General features: G+C 44.7%; 1 protein-coding gene across 4 annotated transcripts in view; it reads left to right on the forward strand.

Annotated features, from left to right (window-relative positions):
• Nucleotides 1-402: 402 nt before the first annotated feature.
• Nucleotides 403-21,327, forward strand: part of KLHL25 (kelch like family member 25) — a 35,227-nt gene continuing 14,302 nt past the window's right edge. For 3 of the 4 annotated variants that reach the window (XR_004693582.2, XM_060282440.1, XM_035131630.2), the window contains exon 1: nt 403-523. The gene's annotated coding sequence lies outside the window, so the exon portion shown is untranslated. Of the gene's footprint in view, nt 950-21,327 lie in introns of all 4 variants that reach the window. The other variant, XM_035131632.2, reaches the window with a different exon arrangement.

Here is a 21,327-nt window from a genome sequence, read left to right on the forward strand (position 1 = left end):
TAAGCTTTAGGGGTTGTTTTGATTGCAGATGTGCACATATTGACTAAAACTGTTGAACCATGCAATAAAAAAAATTTTATTCTAATTTTGAGGCGCCTGTACCTTTAAAGAAAACAACAACAACAACCAGCCTGTACTGTACTCCTTTCTTTCCCCCCCCCCGCCCCTTTGGAGACTTCCAGACCAATCCTACAGCTCCACCCAAGAATCTTTTCCCCGCCATCTGATTGGTGAATCAAAGCGCTGAGCCACTCGCCTTTTCTCTCCCAGGAGACGCATCGATTGGTGCGGCTGGGTCACTTGTCACAATGCTCCCTCCTCTGATTGGCTGCCTTGCACCGTAGGCTGTAACCTCCACCTCCTGTTTGGGGAAACTAGTTACTTTGATCACCCCCCCCCCCATTACATTGTATCATGTGAGTGAATTACTTTTAAGTGGCGGGGGAGAAGGCATGAGTGCTAATCAGCGGAGGGATCTACTGTGATCTGCAAAGTGAAACATCACCCTGGAGAGATTCTGAATGTGAGTACTGCACTGTACTTTTGATAGGCGCTCTTTTATGAAACATCCTCCCTGGGGGCGAAGAGGAGTCACACCGGAGGGAAGAGTCGATACCGGAGAGGTTAATATACAGAGCGCTGATATGGATGCAAACGAGGTCCAAGTGGGGGCATTGCTGTTGCCCTGAGCAGGTTGCTTTTGAGCCCTGTCTGGACAATCCAGCTCCGACGAGGCAGCAGGAGAGATCAAGGGTTTGGAGAGAGGGCTCTGCTGATTGCTGCCTGCCACGCTTCGCGGAGGGGGTTTAAGCTATTTGCAAAATAATGCTGGAAATAACTAGAAAGGGAGGAAGAGAAAGCGATGAGGAGGTGAAAATTCCCTGACTTTGAATAAACAACCCGCAACGCGTCCAAAATCAGTATTGCTGTCTAAGTTTAAAAACTAGAGGTGGGTTCTATTCTCACCCCCATCCCGATTATTTTATCTTTTGTTGCAAAACCTTTTGGCTTGCAAACATTTTTTTTAAAGGAATGCTAGCTTAAAAACATTGACATCTTTTTAAATATATAGTCATGGGTGTTGGAAGGGAAACGTTTTCTTGCGGATTCCGGTTAAAAACATGAACTCCTTTGTTTACTACATAGTTATATGATGGCATATGAGGTTAGGATAATACCAGGACGAGCCTAGGGTTCGCCGGTATGGGATCTGAACTTTGTTGTTGTTGTTGAATTAACACCCATCTTTTTTCTTGAGCTGGTTGTTTTAAAATAAACTCCGAAAAGTCAATGTGGGATTATTGTGGACGGATGCGTGCTGTATATAAGTGTCTTTTAATGTGTGTCTGTGGTTTTGAGAGGAGGGAGACTTTACAGAATAGCTTTTAGAAGGTGATGTGGACTGTAGCATAATTATTTCCAGAACCCTTTCCTGCTCTCTTGAGTGCATTCGAACGCCCAGGGAGACCTTAATTAGGGTCATGGATTGCTACTTCCCTACACTAAATACCTAGCTTCCCTGCTGATGCTGGTATATGACACTCTGGAATGATGTGGGCTTTGTCTGCTGAGCTAAGACACAGCTTTAAAATCCATGATCACCATTCTTTTTTGTTGTCCAAATTCTTCTGAGATATATATTATCAAAACACACACACACACACACACACACACGCATGGAGGTGGGGGAGAAAATAATATACAGTATTGTGTGACCTATATCAGAGTATTACCGGTATGTGTGTGAGACTAAGAGACTGCAGGAAGCTTAGCTAACTGGATGTGTTTGTTCATTCATTGCATATAGCTAGAAATACACTGAAAGTGATATTTGGGTCACAGGGTGCTGTTTACTGCAAAAAGCCCCCATTTCCTGCAGTACTTAGCTAAGCTGTTTATAATCTTACCCAGTACTTTAAAATTCAGCAACAAACAATGGATCTTGCTTTGGAGGGAGTGCATGCTAGGAAAAAAAAGAATGATTGGTTGGAAAGTGACACCCAGAGAACCTTTGTGTGTGTGTTGTGTTCCATTGTATACAGAAGCACCTGGTTCAGGCTAATATAGATTGAATTGCTTGCTATTTAGGCTACGGTGGTGGTTGGTTTACATACTTCTTCCCTCACATCAGGAATTTTCCTTTAGCCCTGCTACCTTGATTTATTTTCCAACAGTACACTTTCCAATATAGTTTATTTTTTACGTTAACAAACATGACAAACTTAGGTCTGAAATTTCACTGGTGAATGCCGGCCCGTCCATGAGGCAGACGGAGGCCGCTGCCTCAGGCAACGGAATCCAAGGGGCACCTAGGCGGGCAGCCACCCCTTGATGCCTCTGCAAGAGAAGGGGGGAGGAGAAGCGGCTGTGGTGGCTTCGGGGTTCCACTGAGATCTCACAAGAGCCTCGCAAGGCTCTTACATTTTTCACTAGTGGATGTTTCCAAACATATATTTTTTTAAGGATAGCCTTGTGCACAATGCATTGCAGTAATCTCTTCCTTTAAGATCTCCAGCACAGTGCTGCAGCTCGTGTTGTGAGGGGTCCAGGTTCAGTTTCTGGCACCCCCAGTTTAAGAAAGCACCTCTTGCAGAAGCAGAAGCAAAGAGAACTTCAGAAGCTGCATATAGATATTCAATAGCATGTTGGACAAGATAGAACCCTGTGGGACAGGACACCTCCCATGGTCCTGAACAGTTGCTTCCCATGAGGACTTTATATTTTATTAGAAGATTTTCATTTATAAAAAGATGGAGTGACAAAAAAGAGAAAAAAGTGTGTGAGAATGAAGAGGGAGGGAGGAAAGTCAGTTACATTTCCATACATTAGTATAAAGATATCTTTATACTAATGTATGGAAATGTAACTGACTTTCCTCCCCCCTCTTAATAAGTATAACTTATTACCTTAATACATTTATATATACCAGGGGTCAGCAACCTTTTTCAGTCGTGAGCCGGTCCACCGTCCCTCAGACCATGGGCCGGACTATATTTTGGAGAGAGAAAAAGAACTAATTCCTATGCCCCACAAATAACCCAGAGATGCATTTTAAATAAAAGGACACATTATACTCATGTAAAAATATGCTGATTCCCAGACTGTCCGTGGGCCGGATTGAGAAGGCGATTGGGCCGCATCTGGCCCACGGGCCTTAGGTTGCCTACCCCTGATATATATAAAACACCTAATATATTCTGTAGAAACTCATTCCAAATATCATTGTGTTTATCCAAGGAAAGTCTGCATCTATAAGCAGTTCGTTCATACGTTGCTAATATTGTCATGTTTTCAAGCCATTGATTAAGGAGAATCCTGTCTCCATTCTTCCAGTTCATCGGTATCAATCTCTTGGCTACCATTAGGGCATGTAGAATCCAAAAACTGCTCTGGAGGTGGGAGCGGGACCAGTGAAGTCCAAGGGCCCCAACCCCCAACTCCCTGAGAGACCTCAGAAGGATACTGTGGTCAACAGTATCAAAAGCCACCAAGAGATCACTGAGGGTGAGCAGGATTGCACTTCTTCCACCTCTCTCCTGATAAATGTCATCAACAAGGTAGTTTCAGTGCCATGACCAGGCCTGAAGCCAGCCTGGAATGGTCTCACAAACAGCGCTAATCTGGATAAACGGGACCCATGTAGAGAGGGAAAGAGGATCATAGTGGCAAATGCCAGCCCCAAACTTCACACACTTAGTTGGTCGTGGGAACAAACCTTGTGTGCATGGGCTCTGAACATCCAGCCGTAAACTCTGTACATAAGCACATGTGCATTTCATTGTCTCCACACTAAGAGCCAGTGCGTTGTAATGGTGAGGGTTCAGGTCCCCACTTGGTCATGAATCTCACTGGCTGAACGTGGGACAACCCTTCCCTATCTACCTAATGTACTTCAGAGAATTAATGTGAGGATAAAAGGCATGCACTTTTGGGGGGGGGGGGCTTCCCTTGGGATTGGTCTGGAAGGTGCAGCCAGGTTGTCGAGTGGAACATCTGGATGTGCCTATTACACCTGCACTGAAGGAACTGCAGTGTCTGAGGATCAGCTAGCAGGCCATGCTTAAGGTAACTGTTGTTAACCTATAAAGCCCTCAACAATCCAGGACCAGGTTGCCTGAAAGACTCCTTGCCCCTGTATAGACCTGTAAGATGACTTAGATCAGTGTTTCCCAAACATGGATCTCCCAGGGGGTTTTTTTGGACTTCAACTCCCATCATCCCTGGCCACTGGTTCTCCTAGCTAGGAATGATGGGAGTTGTAGTCCAACAACAGCTGGAGACCCAAGTTTGGGAAGCACTGGCTTGGATCATGTGGGGAAATTCTACTCGTGGCACAGCACTTTACAGAATATCATAGGTCAGTGACACAGAAATGGGCATTTCCAGCTGTTACCCCCAGGTCTGTGGAGTGCCCTTCACTCTGCCATACATAATAATAGTAATAATATAATATAATATTATTTGTACCCCGCCCATCCGGCTGGGTTTCCCCAGCCACTCTGGACGGCTTCCAACAAAGATTAAAATACATTAAAATGCCACACATTAAAAACTTCCCTAAACAGGGCTGCCTTCAGATGTTTTCTAAATGTCAGGTAGTTGTTTATCTCTTTGACATCTGACGGGAGGGTGTTCCACAGGGCGGGCACCACTACCGAGAAGGCCCTCTGCCTGGTTCCCTGTAGCTTTGCTTCTTGCAGTGAGGAAACCCCCAGAAGGCCCTCGCCGCTGGACCTCAGGCTGAGTAACGCAGGTGGAGACGCTCCTTCAGGTATATAGGACCGAGGCCGTTTAGGGCTTTAAAGGTCAGCACCAACACTTTGAATTGTGTTCGGAAACATACTGGGAGCCAATGTAGGCATGAGGCAACAACCATTAGCTGTCTTGTGAAAGCTTATCTCTCTGTCCAGGCTTTCCATGAAACATAAGATCAGACCTTGATTTATGTGTTTGAATCCTCTGCATGCCTGTTTTATTTGTTTTTAATATGCTTTTATGCTGCTGCTTTGTTGGGGGTTTTTTGGTTGTTGTTCTATTTCTATTTTAATGACAGTCTTTGCTTTTCTCTTGTATACTGCTTAGAGATCTTTAAAAATATTATAAATGGCTTTGAATAAATCAAATAAAATGGGTGTGTTGGCGGGAGGATGGAGAGATACGTATGCTAATGAGCTCATGAGCTGAAAGATGGGATACAAAGGTTGTTGTTTAAAAAAGAAATTGTGGTTAGCATGTATTATTGAAACTGCTGCGTTTTTAACACTTGGCTATAGTCTTTCAGTTATCCCTACAATTATCCTGTAAAGTACTGAGCATTATGACCCTGAAATCACTGGTGTGGAGGGGAAGGTTGAGCAAGAGAGCTGTTATCAATTTCTGGAGGCAGTCCATGGATTTGTGCCTGAGATGAGATCTGAACCAGGGCCACCCTGGCTAAAAAGCTCCCTTCTCTCCACCAGTGTGCTTCCTTTGATCTAGTTAAAGCACAACTGTGAGCCTCATCTCCATAATTCCAAAGCAATTTGCTGGTTCATCAACTTCTTAAGCAACAATCAGAGGCGGGAGCAAGTGGAACAAGATAGACAGGACCAGGTTAAATGTGTGGACAGGCTACAATTAAGGACGTGCCGCAGAACGGTATATAGCTTACTCTGTGCTTGAAAAATCTAGCCTCTGTGCCAAGCTGAGCAAGAGTTTGGGCCTAAAATATTTAATTCTGCAGCCTGAGTACAGACACGTGTCTCTGTTTTTTCCATATCTGTTGTTTTATCCACTAACTTAAAAGTGATGGATCTTTCCTGTCGGTATTCCTGAAGAAGGCAGCTTGCAGAGAATATCTGTTGTGTGGGGTTTCCCCCCCTAATGGAACAATAAAACTAACTTGCAAAAACTGCAACAGCTGTAAAAGAGTGTAAGAGCAGCAGAATAAAATTGCATTTTAAAAGGCCTGAGAAAAGTAAGGGCACACGGTGGCAAAAATACACACTACAGAATAGAGAAGGGTACCAAAGCAGCAGCTCCCTGGGAGATTGTGGCATAGATGGGGTGCCACAGCTGAAAAGGCCCCGATCTAAGCATCTGGATGTGCAGGCAAATACACGTGAGAAAGCAACAGGCCTTTGGGTACCTGAGTTTCTGCCTTCCAGGGGAAATGACTTGTTGGAACTATGTACACCTTCAGAGTTCTCAATCCTGAGGACTAGCACCTTGCATTTTATTAAAAACTGAAAATCTTATGGTTCTGAAGGTGCAGCATTGTACATCACACGCCAGATTGCCTGAGGGTAGAATACAGAATACTTTTTCATCCTTAGAGACCGGGAGCAGCCAAGAATTTAAGCCAGGGGCTCCAAACTACGGCCCCCGGGCCGGATGCGGCCCAATCGGCCTTCCAATCCGGCCCGCGACGACCCCCGCCGCCCGCTGCCGCCGCCCGCTCTCACGGCGCGCGGCGCAGCGACGATCTAAAAAATCAGCAAAAAAATCGCCGAAAATCCTTTGTGCGCATGCGTATGGGCCTCTCCCGACCCGGAAGAGGTCATTTCTGGTGCACTTCCGGGTCGGGGGAGGCCCATACACATGCGCACAAGCGATTTTCGGCATTTTTTTCCCGCCCGTGTGCGTGTGCGCATGCGCACGGGCGCGCACTCCCCCGCCCTCCGGCCCGCTGCGCGCGCACTCCCCTGCCCTCCGGCCCACCGCGCGGTAAGTCTGGGGACCCCTGATTTAAGCCTACAAGGAAAAATCCAGCAGCAAGCAACAGGAGATCTGAGTTGTTGAGGACAATCCCAAGCCAAATAGAAAAGGTTTGCATTTATTTAGGTTGCATCTCTCCAGCTGTTGCCAGGGATGCTTAGCAATCCGCTGGCCGGATGCACTGTAGGAAAAGGGCAGGTGAATTGGAACTGCAAATGTCGAAGCTTGTTTATGGAGAGTTGCATTTCTTCCTTTCCCTTTCCGACAGTAAATTAAATTGCTCTGATGCTGCTTAACAGGACCCAGTTCTGCTGGAATGCCTGCTAAGGAAGCATTTGGGATCAACTTGTTGCATCAGCCCACAACCACCGACTTGACTTTTAACCACAATCACATCAATGCGTTTTTCCTCATCAAGTTTACATCCCCACAGTGGCCGTTAGCACTGCTTCAGCTGGCCAAGGAGCCCTTTCTGCCAATGCTGGGTAGTCCTTTTGCCTCATTGCGGGATGCTGAGCCTTTGCAACTTGTCTGCTTTGCAAACTTGCAAAGAGACTTTAAATTCTGATTTGTTGGCCAAAGGTCAGCCTGTCTTTGCCCTGCATCCCAGAGGCGGGGATGGGTGCCTTTGATTTATTAGGCAGGGTGTTCATAAAGGCCAGAGTGAAATAGGGGGAGGGCATGGTCTTGTGGCCTCCTAACGTATGGACTACTAGACTCATATTGTGGCACAAACTCTTTTCCATTCCAGCGTTAGAAACTCAGATATATAAGCTAGGCACCAAATGGCTCTTAAAACCAAGGTTATAGTAGCCAAAAGTAGAATGTCCAGTTGTTGCTTTGGGGCAAGATGGCTCTAAAGTCTTATTTTTCAGATGATGGACTAGCTGACTGATTCTCAATTAAAATTCAGATGACCTTGAGCTAGGTTAAGAGCTTTGAGAACTTAAGGAAGAAAAGTCACTTGATCCAGGGAGAGTCCACATATATATTGGCCTATTCTGGCCTCTTTTTCTTAATGGTAGCTGCTCCTGCTCAGGCTGCACAGAAAAAGCAATATGGTTCCAGAAATTCATTCTGATTGTGCAGATAAAATATAACCGATAGAATTCTACAGGATGGGGTATTAGTTTGTTAAAACAGTCCAGATCCAATGATCCCCAGATGGCGGAGATGTCAGGCGCCATCCTGGCACCCAGGCATCTTCATTTGGTTGCAAGTGGTTGATAGGTAAAGGTAAAGGACCCCTGACAGTTAAGTCCAGTCGTGACCGACTCTGGGGTTGCGGCGCTCATCTCGCCTTACTGACCGAGGGAGCCGGCGTACAACTTCCGGGTCATGCAGCCAGCATGACAAAGCCGCTTCTGGCGAGCCAGAGCAGCACATGGAAACGCCATTTACCTTCCCGCTGGAGTGGTACCTATTCATCTACTTGCACTTTGACATACTTTCGAACTGCTAGGTTGGCAGGAGCTGGGACCGAGCAACGGGAGCTCACCCCTTCGCGGGGATTCGAACCGCCAACCTTCCAGTCGGCAAGCCCTGGCTCAGTGGTTTAGACCTGGCGCCTGGCTAATTTTGAACACTGCCTTTGGCATAGCCTAAGTGCGGTGTGCCTCTCCGATCAAGAGTCTCTTTCAACTTCATGCTTTGCCAAGATCTTGTTCGCAGCCTCTTGAAACACACAAAAATACCACCGCCCCCTGAGAAATTTCATAGTAAGGTAGTGTTTGAAACCTGCTGACAGTCAGTCTGAAGAGCCGCTGAGTGTGGAATATACAGGTTTGGGGTGGATCAATGGTCTGAATTGGTGTAAGGCTGATTCCTGTGTTTCTAAGCTTTTGAGATTCGGAACTCTTTGTTAGCAGCGGGGTTAAGTGAAGCAGAGGGTGGGAAGACATTCATTGGTGTTAAAGCAATTGGCCTTAAGGTAGAGTGTGGGAAGAAGTACAGTAGCAGGCTTACTAGAATAGGCCAGTCTTTCCTGGGCTGGGGACTTCCAGCTGTTTTAGACTACATTTCCCATCAACCTCAGCAAGCACAGCTTCATGTTAGCATTGTAGCTCAGTGTCAAAACATCTGCTCTGCATGAAGATTGTCTCAGGTCCAGTTCCTAGACCTGGACCTATTAAAATCTCCTTGTCTAAAACCCTGGAAAGCTACTGCCTGTCATTGCGAACAGGGCTGAGTGAGATGGACCAATAGCCAGGCTTTGTGCTGGATGAAGAAATACACAACATCTGATGCCCTAGTTTTGAAAACACAAAATCCAGAAGTTATCTTACCATTAGAGCTGTCTCCGGTCTTAAACACGAAGCAAAGAGTTTCCTTGCGCTAGAGAACAGCAGTTAAAAGAAACCTGGTGATTGTTATATTAGCAAAACTAGAGTTTAAATACATACTTTTGAAATAGATATTCCTGGCTATTTCAGTACATTGGCCAGACAGGACTTAGGCATTGTTAGTGTCTCCGAAAAAACAATGGCAATTTGCAACGGTCAGTAAACCGAAGGCATCAAAGAGTTGGAGCTGCATTGCAGCAAGACTTCAGCACAATGTCCCTGGCTTTGAATCAACAATAGAGCAAACTTTGAAAAGAAAGTCCCTAGAGGTACAAGTACCGTGCAAATGCCTCATTTCCACACACATGAAAAAGCATTTTTGCTTGCAGAATTGAGGTTTCCCTCTTTGCTTCCACTGTCTCCCAGCTCTAATGATAACAGTAGTGTGATTGTACTTGATAAATGAAGTCAAATCTAATGGGTAATGTGTTATCTTTGGGGGCAAGCTTGCTTCTGAGAGCCGACACACAGGCTTCTCGGGTTGGAAGCTTCCATGGTTCAAAGTATGTTGGAAAAGCAAGAGAGATAATTTTGGGCTTAACTAATGTTCAAGTTACCTTCAAAGAGATTTCCCCTCCCTGAGGATCCCCAGCAGCGCAGCTCAGGGGTGCAGATCTCTACTAAGGAGTTTTGAATGTGCTCACCCAACTATGGTTTCCATTTCCAGAGGGGTATCATTGCTTGTTGTGTTTCGGTGCAACGGACAAAGGGTCTTTTGGCAACTTAGAGAGGGGGACATTTATTATGGTGCAAGGTTTTGTGGACTGTACTTTGTCAGATCCACTTGAAGCTAGTGAATTGGACTCATAACCCATGGAAGTATCTTTATGGGGGTTCTTCATTAGCAATGACTTCCCCCCACTCCTCTCCCTGCTTTCCAATATTTATTACTTCTCGTTTCTGCATCTAAATACCTTTATCCAAACTATTTTCCTTGTTGGTGTCTTTATCAAATTATATTACAGTGGTACCTCTACTTACAAATAACTCTACTTATGAATGTTTCTACTTACGAACAGAGCTCCATCCGGCATCTTGGATGCGGTTTAGATAGGATTTTTTCTACTTACGATTTTTTAGCTATGGTTGCTTCGACTTATGATTTTTTTCTCTCAATGCATTCCTATGGGATTCGACTTACAAATTTTTTCAACTTACAAAGGTGTGTTCGGAACACATTAAATTCGTAAGTAGAGGTACCACTGTACAAGTGCTAATCCAAATCTGCGAACATTTTTAGGTGCTTACAGTGCTCCTTCATGTATTCTACAAAATCAATCCATTCTTTTTAAAATATCTTGTCCTCTTGGTATCTGATCTTCCCGGTCAGTCTTGCCATTTCAGCATAGTCCATCAGTTTCAATATCCATTCTTCTTTCATTTTTTTTATTAGTTTTCTCATTAAAAGCATTAATAAACAACAGAATTACAAACACAAAACATTCTTCATCTACATATTTTTACAAAATAAAACAAAAACAAAAAAGAGAGGAAAAAAGAAAGGGGGGAAAGGGAAAAGGGGGGGGGAAGCAAAGCACAAAAACAAAAACACACACGACAACGAAAAAAACAAATACCAAATGCCACATAAAAAGCAACACATAAGGTATTAAACAAAAACAAAGAAAATCTTTAAATGCTGACTTCCAATTTACCTCTCTGTAATTCATAAACTTTTAACCTTTTTATATCGCACAATTCTTAATCAATTTACATCATTATCTCTTCTTTAATTTATATTGGGTTCAGGTGTACTCTGCCGGTTGACTTTTAGATATCTAATTATTTGCTAAATAATCGTCAAAAATCTTCCATTCCTTTTTTATTTTTTGTTTTGTCTTCCTTCTTTCCATGAGACTACCTAAATCGTTGCTTTGGCTGCAGTTCTTAAAAGAGCTTAACAAAGTGCATTCATTTGAACCCAAGGAAGCTGCTCAGACTGAAGGCGAGGTTGGCTACACCCAAACTTGTGCTGCTTAAAATATAAACGGGGGAACACCCTTTGCTGCTAAGGGTAAGCCGGGACGGCCTTTTCGGAAGGCATTGGCCAAGGGAGCGCCACCCTCTCTTCTCCGGCTGTCTTGCATTAGGCTTGCGGAACTGAGGACATTCCCTACCTAAAATTAATTGGCAGCCCCCGCCTATAAAGGTACAATATCTTTTCTTGTACATGGGATGGGATGCTTCTTTCAAAACCATTTTTTGGCAGCTTCTGGGAGTTTTGCCACCATCAGTTCCCTGTTTTCGCGCTAAGTATAAGTTGCTATTTTTACTCCTCCCTTTCTAAATGTTTACTGGGAGGGTGTAATTAGCAACAAACATCTGTTTAGGCCCAACCAGCTGCAGTGGCCCGTGGGGGAATGTGTTGCTGCAAGAAAGGCCTGGAGGAAGATGATTTGGTTTCTGACTTAAGGAAGATTCCCTCCTTAAAGGCTCTGGTCCTCTGTGGGATGGAGCAAGGGGGAATGGAATGTCCAGCTGGAGGGTGGGTGTATCAATGACCTTTGGATGTCCCAGAGGTGCTGATTGTTCTTACGCTGCGTTATAAAGACAGAGGTTTATATTATACATAGAGAGATTTACTCCTGCTCCTCAAAATGATCACGGCACTTCCCCAGCATGGATGGGGGAGAAATGCCATTCACGTTTGAAGGAAAACTTCACCTAATCCACACTTTCTGAAACGGTATGTGAGCTGAAACACGGCTGTCTTTTGAAATTTGCAGGTCTCTGAACTTTTCATTGCCAGTCTCCAGCCAAGTTAAGTGTACAAAAATATACACTAGTGTATAAAAGTGCAGTGTGTTAGAGGAAATTGCATACAAACGTGTATATTAGGAGAAATTAAAATGATTATGAATTTTCGGAAGTTCTCTTTTTTTAAAAAAAAACCTTGTATGGATATGGAGAACTGAATTTAAGATTCGGAAAGATGAGAAATTGAAATCGACGTCTTTGCCTAACCCTATTTCACCCTACCCACAAAACTGAAATTGGGCACATATGAAGCTCAGAATGCCCTGATTTCCATGAAAGTCTAACAGGGTTGATATATGTATAACACCAGCACCCTTAAAAAGGAAGAACATGTGGCACACCAGAAAGCTGGTGTAGCACGATGGCCAAAAGACTGAGCTGTGGATTGGGAAAACTCTACTTTGAATTCTGTCTCTGCCATGAGGTCACTAGGAATCCTTAGGCTAGCCTGTTCCTCTCGGCCTCTGGCCTCTCATCTGCTAGCTAGGGATGCTGAGAGTTGTCCAAAACATCTGGAAGGCCCTTGGTTATCGTAAGGCAAGGTTGGGGAGCCTCTTTCAGCTCAAGGGCCACATTCCCTTCTAGGGCAGCCTTCCAGGGGCCACATCAGTGGTGGGAGGGGCCAGAGGCAAAAGAGGGTGGAGCAATTGATACAAAAATTACCTTTGCCCAATAGGCTAGTTTCTAGGCTCACCCACATGACTCCCTCTTACCTTCTATCCAGGTAAGGAAGAGGCGTTGCCACAGTTCAAGGACGCATTCCCACCACTTAAGGACAGTACAAGACAGGGGTGTTACTGGAAGAGAATCCTGAGGGCCAGATATAAAGACTTGAGGGCCGTATTTGGCCCCCTGTTGTAAGGATTGCAGCTAGAAAAGCATGTGAAGTTTTTTGAACACTTGAAAGTAGCATGGAAATGTTTGAGGGTGATTATTACTCCTGAGTGTGTATTCAATAGAGCAGGAATTTTGTGCACAAGTCACCCAAGATGGGGCAGGGGTGGAGTGGGGAGGGGATTCCCACTGGAAGGCAAGATCTATGCCTGTAGCATGTTAGCTGAATGCGCTAGCGTGCATCCCGTACAACATATAAGTTGTACAATGCAAGCTGGCATTGAAATGGCAATTAAAGGCGGTGCTGACAGAAGGATTTTATTCCCTTATCTTATTTGTGTTTGTCATCTTGCTTCTAGCTCTCCTCAGCAAAATTCCCCCTCTGCTCCCCAACGTAGAGTCTGTCTTGCTGTTGATCCCTGCCCAAAAGTTTGATCCAGGTGCCTTCAAACCCTAGCGTATTCATCTTTGGCAGATTAGGTGAATAATTAGCTCTCGTGTTTACAGAACACTTTGCCTCTTGAGTCACTCTCCAGAGGAGAAGTCTGCTAAATGCCACACAGGACGACAGGGCAGACATTAAGGGAACTCCACCTCTTGCAAACTAAACTCAGTGGGTGGAATATCATCAAGTGGTTAAGGTTTGATCAAAGTCAACACCTGGCTAGGAATCTGCTGTGGAACCAGGGCTCAGGGGGATTTTTTTCCAGACACAGTGCCTGGATCGCATCAATGAGGCTGTTTGTTGCCTGATTAATAGACTGAGATTTTATATAATTGTTTAACTTTGCACGATAGGGGGGGGGGGGGGGACAAGGCTCTGCAGCCAAAAATGATGATGCTGGGATCAGTTGGGAAAACATACTTGCCCTTTTCTTGAAACTGGGGTGGGCAACCTCGTTTCTGTCTACTTACAGTATTGGGTAATTTCCTTGGCCCACAGAAAATTGATCTGAAGGTGACACCATGGATGATTTTGTTGTTTAATATTGATATGAACCTGCTAGGTTTGAGACAAGGTGGCACCCATATACTGATGACACCAAGCTCCGTTTCCTGTGTAACATCTGAACCTGGAGAGGCTTTTCATGTCCTAAACTGTAGGAACACAAGAGGAGCCTGCTTCATCAGGCCAGCGAACCATCTAGTCCAGCATCCTGTGCTCACATTGACCCAAGCAGGACAACAGAAGAGCACTTTCCCTCCTCTGTGTTTTCCAGCATTTTGGTGTTCAGAAGCATTACTGCCTCCAGCCATGGAGGTACAGCATAGACATCATGGCAAGTAGCCATTGATAAACACCTTCTCCATCAATTTGTCCAACCATCTTTCAAAGCCATCCAAGTTGGTGGCCATGACTGCCTCCTGGAGGAACGGGTTCCATAGTTTAACCATGCAATGTGTGAAGGAGTCCTTTCTTTTATCGGTCCTGAAGTCCAACATTCAGTGCCACCAGATGTCCGCAGGTTCTTGTATTACAAGAGTGGGAGACAAGTTTTCCTCCATTTGTTTTCTCTATACCATCCAGTTTTATAAACTTCTATTACAGTAATACCTCCACGAACGTCCGCCTTGTCTTGCGTCCATTCCGGCAAACGTCCGGAGCAAACCCGGAAGTACAGGAACCGGTTACTTCCGGGTTTGCTGCTCACACATGTGCTGAAGCGCTAAATCGTGCTGTGCGCAGAAATGCAAACCGCTCCACACGCACAACCGCAGCACTTTGCCCTGCATCCTTTTCAGCTAGTGGCCGTGGCTCCGGAACAGATCCCGGCCACAAAACGAGGTACGACTGTGTGTCATGCTATATTCACATTTTTTTTTTCTAATCTAAAAAGTTCCAAACACTGGAGCCCATGCCTGGAATGTGAACTACTAAATCAGGCATCCCCAAACTTCAGCCCTCCAGATATTTTGGACTACAATTCCCATCTTCCCCGACCACTGGTCCTGTTAGCTAGGGATCATGGGAGTTGTAGGCCAAAACATCTGGAGGGCCGCAGTTTGGGGATGCCTGTCCTAAATGGCAACAGAATCCTGACAAGACAGAGGCCGCATCCACACAACACATTTAATGCATTCTTATTCCGCTTTAACAGTCATGGCTTTCCCAACACAATTATGAAAGTGGGCCCTTTGCGTGGCATGTAGGTGCCACACCACTGAGCTGTGGAGGCATTTAAGTGGTCACTGGGTGTGAGGATGCTTGACAAGATGACTTCTTGGCTGGCTAGCGCTGTGGTCTAAACCACTGAGCCTCTTGGGCTTGCCGACCTAGAGGTTGGCAGTTCAAATCCCCATGACTGAGTGAGCTCCCGTTGCTCTGTCCCAGCTTCTGCCAACCTAGCAGTTTGAAAGCACGCCAGTGCAAGTAAATACGGTAGGTACTGCTGCGGCGGGAAGGTAAACGGCATTTCCATGTACTCTGGCTTCCGTCACAGTGTCCCGTTGTGCCAGAAGCGGTTTAGGGAAAAATACAGAAGCCTTTTAGCACCAAAGACCCCAAGATGGATATCACTGGTGGAAGCAAATGCAATTTAAAAAAATAATATGAAGGGCAACTGGCTAACATATAATGGAATACTGGTAGAGGAGGAGGGAGAAATTAAATTAAGAAAGTATGAGGAAATAAAGGACCAACTCTCTGGATGGTTGGAATACCACCAAATTAGCAAAGTATTTAAACAAGATAAAAAGACTGGATTTGATAAAGAATTTTCATAATTGGAAACAGAATTGATAAATAATAAATTAAGATCATTTCGAAAGTTTACCACCTACTTCTTGAATGGGAAGTCAAGGAGGAGGAAGTGAAAAGTACAATGATCAGGTGGGCATGATGTCTCATTGGGAGAGTCTTTGGAGAATCAGTATGAAATTTACGGCGAGTTATAATATCAAGGAGAACATGTCAAAGATGCAGCACAGATGGTACCTCACCCCCTCAAGATTATCTAAGATGTATAAAATTTTTGCAAATAATTGTTAGAGGTGTGGGGTGAATAATGGTGATATGTACCACATGTGGTTCACGTGTAGGAAGATCAAAATGTTCTGGGGCTTAGTTTACGAAGAGTTGAAAAAAAATGTTTGGAATTACCTTTCTTAAAAAACCAGAGGCATTTCTATTAAGTATTCTTGGTAAAGACATCCCAAATAATTTACGATAGATATTTATATATGCAACGGCAGCAGCACGGGTCTTGGTGGCAAAAAGATGGAAGGAAGGGGAGGTCCCAACCCTAAAAGAGTGGCAAAACAAGCTACAAGAATTTGCCAAAAGTTGACAAAATAATCTGAGAGGTAACTCCAAACAAAAATTTATGGAAAAGTGGGATAGATATAAGATATATGTCCAAAAATACAGTAAGGGTACGCTATCTGTGCTAGCATTTGAGTGACCTTTAAGGGAGAACGACTTGATTATTATGAGTGCGGGTACATGTTTTTATAAGAATGTAATAGAAAATAGATAAAGATATGTACAGCAAATAAGAGTACATTCATTTGTAATACAAGAATATACATTGGGAATTGACGGGAAGTCTAATTTGATGATTTATTTAAGATTTGGAGAAATGGATTTTTCTTTTACTTTTTTCTTTTCTTTTTTTCCCTTTTCCGTTTAATTTTACTTAGTGGACTTTGTGGTGTGAATTATCTTTTGTATATAGGATAAAAATGTAATACAGTGGTACCTCTACTTACGAATAACTCTACTTACGAATGTTTCTACTTACGAATGGAGCTCCATCCGCCATCTTGGATGCGGTTTGGATAGGATTTTTTCTACTTACAAATTTTTAGATAGGGTTGCTTCGACTTACAAATTTTTTCTCCCAATGCATTCCTATGGGATTTGACTTGCAATTTTTTTCAACTTACGAATGTGCGTTCAGAATGCATTAAATTCGTAAGTAGAGGTACCACTGTATAAACTATTGAAGATGACGATTGTATTATAAAAATGTTTATTATTGTCATATACAAAAATCAATATGGGCACAAAAAAAAAAGAAGAAGCGGTTTAGTCCTGCTGGCCACATGACCCAGAAAGCTGTCTGTGGACAAACACCGACTCCCTTGGCCTGAAAGCAAGATGAGCGCCGCAACCCCATAGTCACCTTTGACTGGATTTAACCATCCAGGGGTCCTTTACCTTTTTACCTATTAATTTCAAGTATTACTAAGCACTGGTGTGGTGTGGTGAAAATCGTTTGCATCACATCAGTTGAATGACTTTGCACCCAGAGCGGCTTCAGTGCCACATCTGCAAATTCGTCATGATTCAGACTAGTTTAAAGGGAAGAGACAATAAAAGTATGCAGTGCGTACTCCACTCTGCAAAGTTTAACAATGTGTTTTCTTTTAAATTGTTTCAAATCCTCTGAACCTTCGGGGATCAGCACAGGAAAGTGAAAGCTTTAAGTGGGTGCTTTTGCATGCTGGGGGAAAATGAAAGTGTTGGTTATCTCACTTCTCTGCACCAGCCTAAGTATTTACTGGGTTGTGTGGGTGCCTGTGGAGGCAGATGCCTAAATTGATGCCTTTGAGTAGATTCATACATATTTCATTTGTTGCTGCTTTGGGGATGCTGAAACCTCTCGCATCTGCGCACATCCATCAAATCTTGGGCTAAGCCCCAAACTTTTAATTCAAAGTTGATGACTTGGTTACCCCCAGAACCAGCCCTTCAGTAGCAGAAGCAATAGCTCTGGTGGGCTTCATTATCTCTGTAGCAACGGCAACCTCAATCCTGCCAAAAAAGTCTGGCCAGAAGCGCTTTGCAATAATGTACATTGCCCTAGAGCCAGGCTTGTTCAAATAGCACTCAGCTGGTCACCTGTAAAGGAGTAAAAATTACCTCTAGGTGAGCAGGGAAGGAATACTTACGCAATGCTTCTTTTTTCCTTGCGTATCTGGAAAACTCTCCCGATAGCTAGAGAAGTAGCTGAACTGATTGGTGGTGGTAAATTCAGTAAAGCATGATGCATGCGGTTTAAATTTTATAAGCAAACAAATTTAAAGCTTTACTTGTAAATATTTTAAGGTATGTGAGCTCTATAGCAAACACTTCCCTTACATTATTTATATTTGCTGTGGAGGGCAGGGTGAAAGCACTGCAAACATACTAATTTTAGCACGCCTGAAAAACTGAATGCTCCCTAGAAATAAAAGGTAAAGGTGCCCCTGACCATCAGGTCCAGTCGTGTCCCACTCTGGGGTTGCGGCGCTCATCTCGCTCTATAGGCCGAGGGAGCCGGCGTTTGTCCGCAGACAGCTTCCAGGTCATGTGGCCAGCATGACTAAGCCGCTTCTGGCGAAACCAGATCAGCGCACGGAAACGCCGTTTACCTTCCCGCTGTTGTTGTTTAGTCGTTTAGTCGTGTCCGACTCTTCGTGACCCCATGGACCATAGCACGCCAGGCACTCCTGTCTTGCACTGCCTCCCGCAGTTTGGTCAAACTCATGTTCATAGCTTCGAGAACACTGTCCAACCATCTTGTCCTCTGTCGTCCCCTTCTCCTAGTGCCCTCAATCTTTCCCAACATCAGGGTCTTTTCCAAGGATTCTTCTCTTCTCATGAAGTGGCCAAAGTATTGGAGCCTCAGCTTCACGATCTGTCCTTCCAGGGAGCACTCAGGGCTGATTTCCTTAAGAATGGATAAGTTTGATCTTCTAGCAGTCCATGGGACTCTCAAGAGTCTCCTCCAGCACCATAATTCAAAAGCATCAATTCTTCGGCGATCAGCCTTCTTTATGGTCCAGCTCTCACTTCCATACATCACTACTGGGAAAACCATAGCTTTAACTATACGGACCTTTGTCGGCAAGGTGATGTCTCTGCTTTTTAAGATGCTGTCTAGGTTTGTCATTGCTTTTCTCCCAAGAAGCAGGCGTCTTTTAATTTCGTGACTGCTGTCACCATCTGCAGTGATCAAGGAGCCCACTGCGGTACCTATTTATCTACTTGCACTTTGATGTGCTTTCGAACTGCTAGGTTGGCAGGAGCTGGGACCGAGCAACAGGAGCTCACCCCGTCGTGGAGATTTGAACCGCCGACCTTCTGATCAGCAAGCCCTAGACTCTGTGGTTTAACCCACAGCGCCACCTGGGTCCCTTCCCTAGGAATAGTGACCTAAAATAAAAGCAAATTAGATTTCATGGGCATTATATTCCTTCCAGTTGTCCTTTTCTTTTCCTTGCCTTTGTTTATTATGCTGCTAGTTTTACTGAAACAATGCATTTTTAAAAAATGTACTGGGGAAATGTCCAGAAATCTCCCCATTTCTGCCCCACACCAGTGGCCCGCCCCCCTCAAGTTTCTTCCCCAGGGATTTGAGTCTCTTTCCATTCCCAGAAACATTATAATTGAAACCACCAGTCTTCTTACCTATCATCTGGGAATGTGTACCAGGAAGGCGAGGGAGAAAAAGGGAGGGGGTACCGCCCCTCAATTATTCTTCTGGGATTTTAGCTTTGTAATTTTCCTCTTTATTTCTTGCATGTGTGGCCAAAAATAAAATAAAGTAGGCTGTTCCCTCAAGCTAGATCCTAGTCAGCGGGAGTGAGCAATGTTGGCAATTTGCAGCGAAACAAACCCAAATTGGGGATGAATTATTTGTGTGGGTAAATAACTCTTCGCAAGGCCTTGTTGTAGCAAGCGAAGGGATGTCTGGAATCCAGATGAGTCACCTCAGAATGGCAGGTGAGAGGCCTGGCTTGCCAGGGGCCAATGACCACCAGGTGGGCCTGCGCAATTCACGACCCACCAACTGAGCACAGCCTGCTGGCATTGTGTTGTGGCTGGAAAACACTCCCCAGCACTGCCACCTTTAAAGGAAAAAATAAATATTATTTCTGCAGGCTGAGTTCAAATGGGTTTGTCAAGCCCAGGAGGGTGGGGAGTGTGCTCGGCTGACTGCAGTTGCAATTTGTCATAACTCCATAGAGGAGATGGGAGCACCGTTGGCCCGGGCTGCATTCATGCCATACATAAGCGGTACTATACCACTTTAAACCAGGAAGCAGGTGGCACAAACCACAGAGCCTAGGGCTTGCCTATCAGAAGGTAAGCGGTTCGAATCCCCACGATGGGGTGAGCTCCCGTTGCTTGGTCCCTGTTCCTGCCAACCTAGCAGTTCGAAAGCATGTCAAAATGCAAGTAGATAAATAGGTACCGCTCCAGCGGGAAGGTAAACGGCGTTTCCGTGTGCTGCTCTGGTTCGCCGGAAGCGGCTTTGTCATGCTGGCTACATGACCCGGCTCCCTCGGCCAGTACGCCGGCTCCCTCGACCAGTAAGGCGAGATGAGGGCCGCAACCCCAGAGTCGGTCACGACTGGACCTAATGATCAGGGGTCCCTTTACCTTGATACCACTTTAAACAGTCATGGCTTCCCCTCAAAGAATTATTTCTAACCTGGTTTTCTACACATAGGTCACTAAAGCATATAGAAAATAAAAGATGCATACTAAAAAAGATCTCTCCAAGCCTTGTTGTCTGAAATATTATAGGTGGAGCTTTCAGAGGTTGAACCTGTGGGACGTTGTGACTGGGAGTATTGAAGAAACCCAGCTTCAAATCCCTCGTCTGTCCTAGTTCATAAGTTTATATTGTTCTGGCCAATGGCCATGACAAACAAACCCCTCGTCAACCACAAAAACTAACCTGGTGACCTTGGGGCAGACACTATTCCTGAGCCTGACCTACCTCACAAGGTTGTTGCAAGGATTATGGGGTATGTGTGAGGGGACTTTCTTTTGGGGAAGGGATATAGCTCTGTGGTAGTGTCTGCCCTGCATGTATAGAAGGGCATCTCCAGGTAGGTCTGGGAAAGTCTCCCTGCTTGAATTCCTGGAGAGCAGCTGTAGGTCGGTGTAGGGGCTCTTCTGAGCTAGATGGACTCATGGTCTGATTCAGAATACAGCTTCCTATATTTCCATGTGTGCACCACCTTCAGTTTCTTGGAGATAGAATGAGGTGAAAATGCAATAGCCTGCGACCTTGCTATGGTTGCTTCTTTCTAGATGGAGGACAATTTCGGTGGAGTAGCTTCAAGAGATGTAGCTGTCGGTTTGCCAGCATATTCTGTTCATGGCGTTCCATTAACTCATGTTGTGTTAGCCTGAAGATTGTCATGCTATGGGTGTAGCTTGCCAAGAGATGGGAGACTGTCATACCCATACAAAAACACTCTAAATAACCATCTAGTTGGGCGGGCGGCTTTGGGAGTTATTTGTTTTGTTTTAAACCAGTTGGTAGACAGGTAGGAGGCCTACCCAATTCCCTGATGGGAGCTTAAACCTGTTTTTTTTTGCAAAGCAAATGAGTGGCAGGATTGGGAGCACGAGGCTGTGCAGAAAGACAGGCTCGAATCTCTGCGCCCTGCTAATAGCCACCTATTTTATAAAGAAGCCAGTCTGCCTGGAAATTGCAGTAATTTCTTCTGCACTTAAGGCCAGCATGACCCAGGCTAAGTTAAGAACAGCCCAGCGCCCTTTCCTCTGAATGTACTGGTCAGGGGTTACAAGCGCCTGTCTGCATGCAGAGTATAGATGTATTTTTCTTCAATGTCCAATGGGAGAATGGTGTGGAATTTTCATTTATTTTCATATTTGTTTTTTAAAAAAGAATGATTTCTTGCTAAACGAATCCCTCCAGATACCCCACGGTTTATGTACAGTTAGAATTGAGAA

The sequence above is a fragment of the Zootoca vivipara genome, chromosome 14, assembly GCF_963506605.1.
Source record: "Zootoca vivipara chromosome 14, rZooViv1.1, whole genome shotgun sequence".
Taxonomy (NCBI): Eukaryota; Metazoa; Chordata; class Lepidosauria; order Squamata; family Lacertidae; genus Zootoca; species Zootoca vivipara.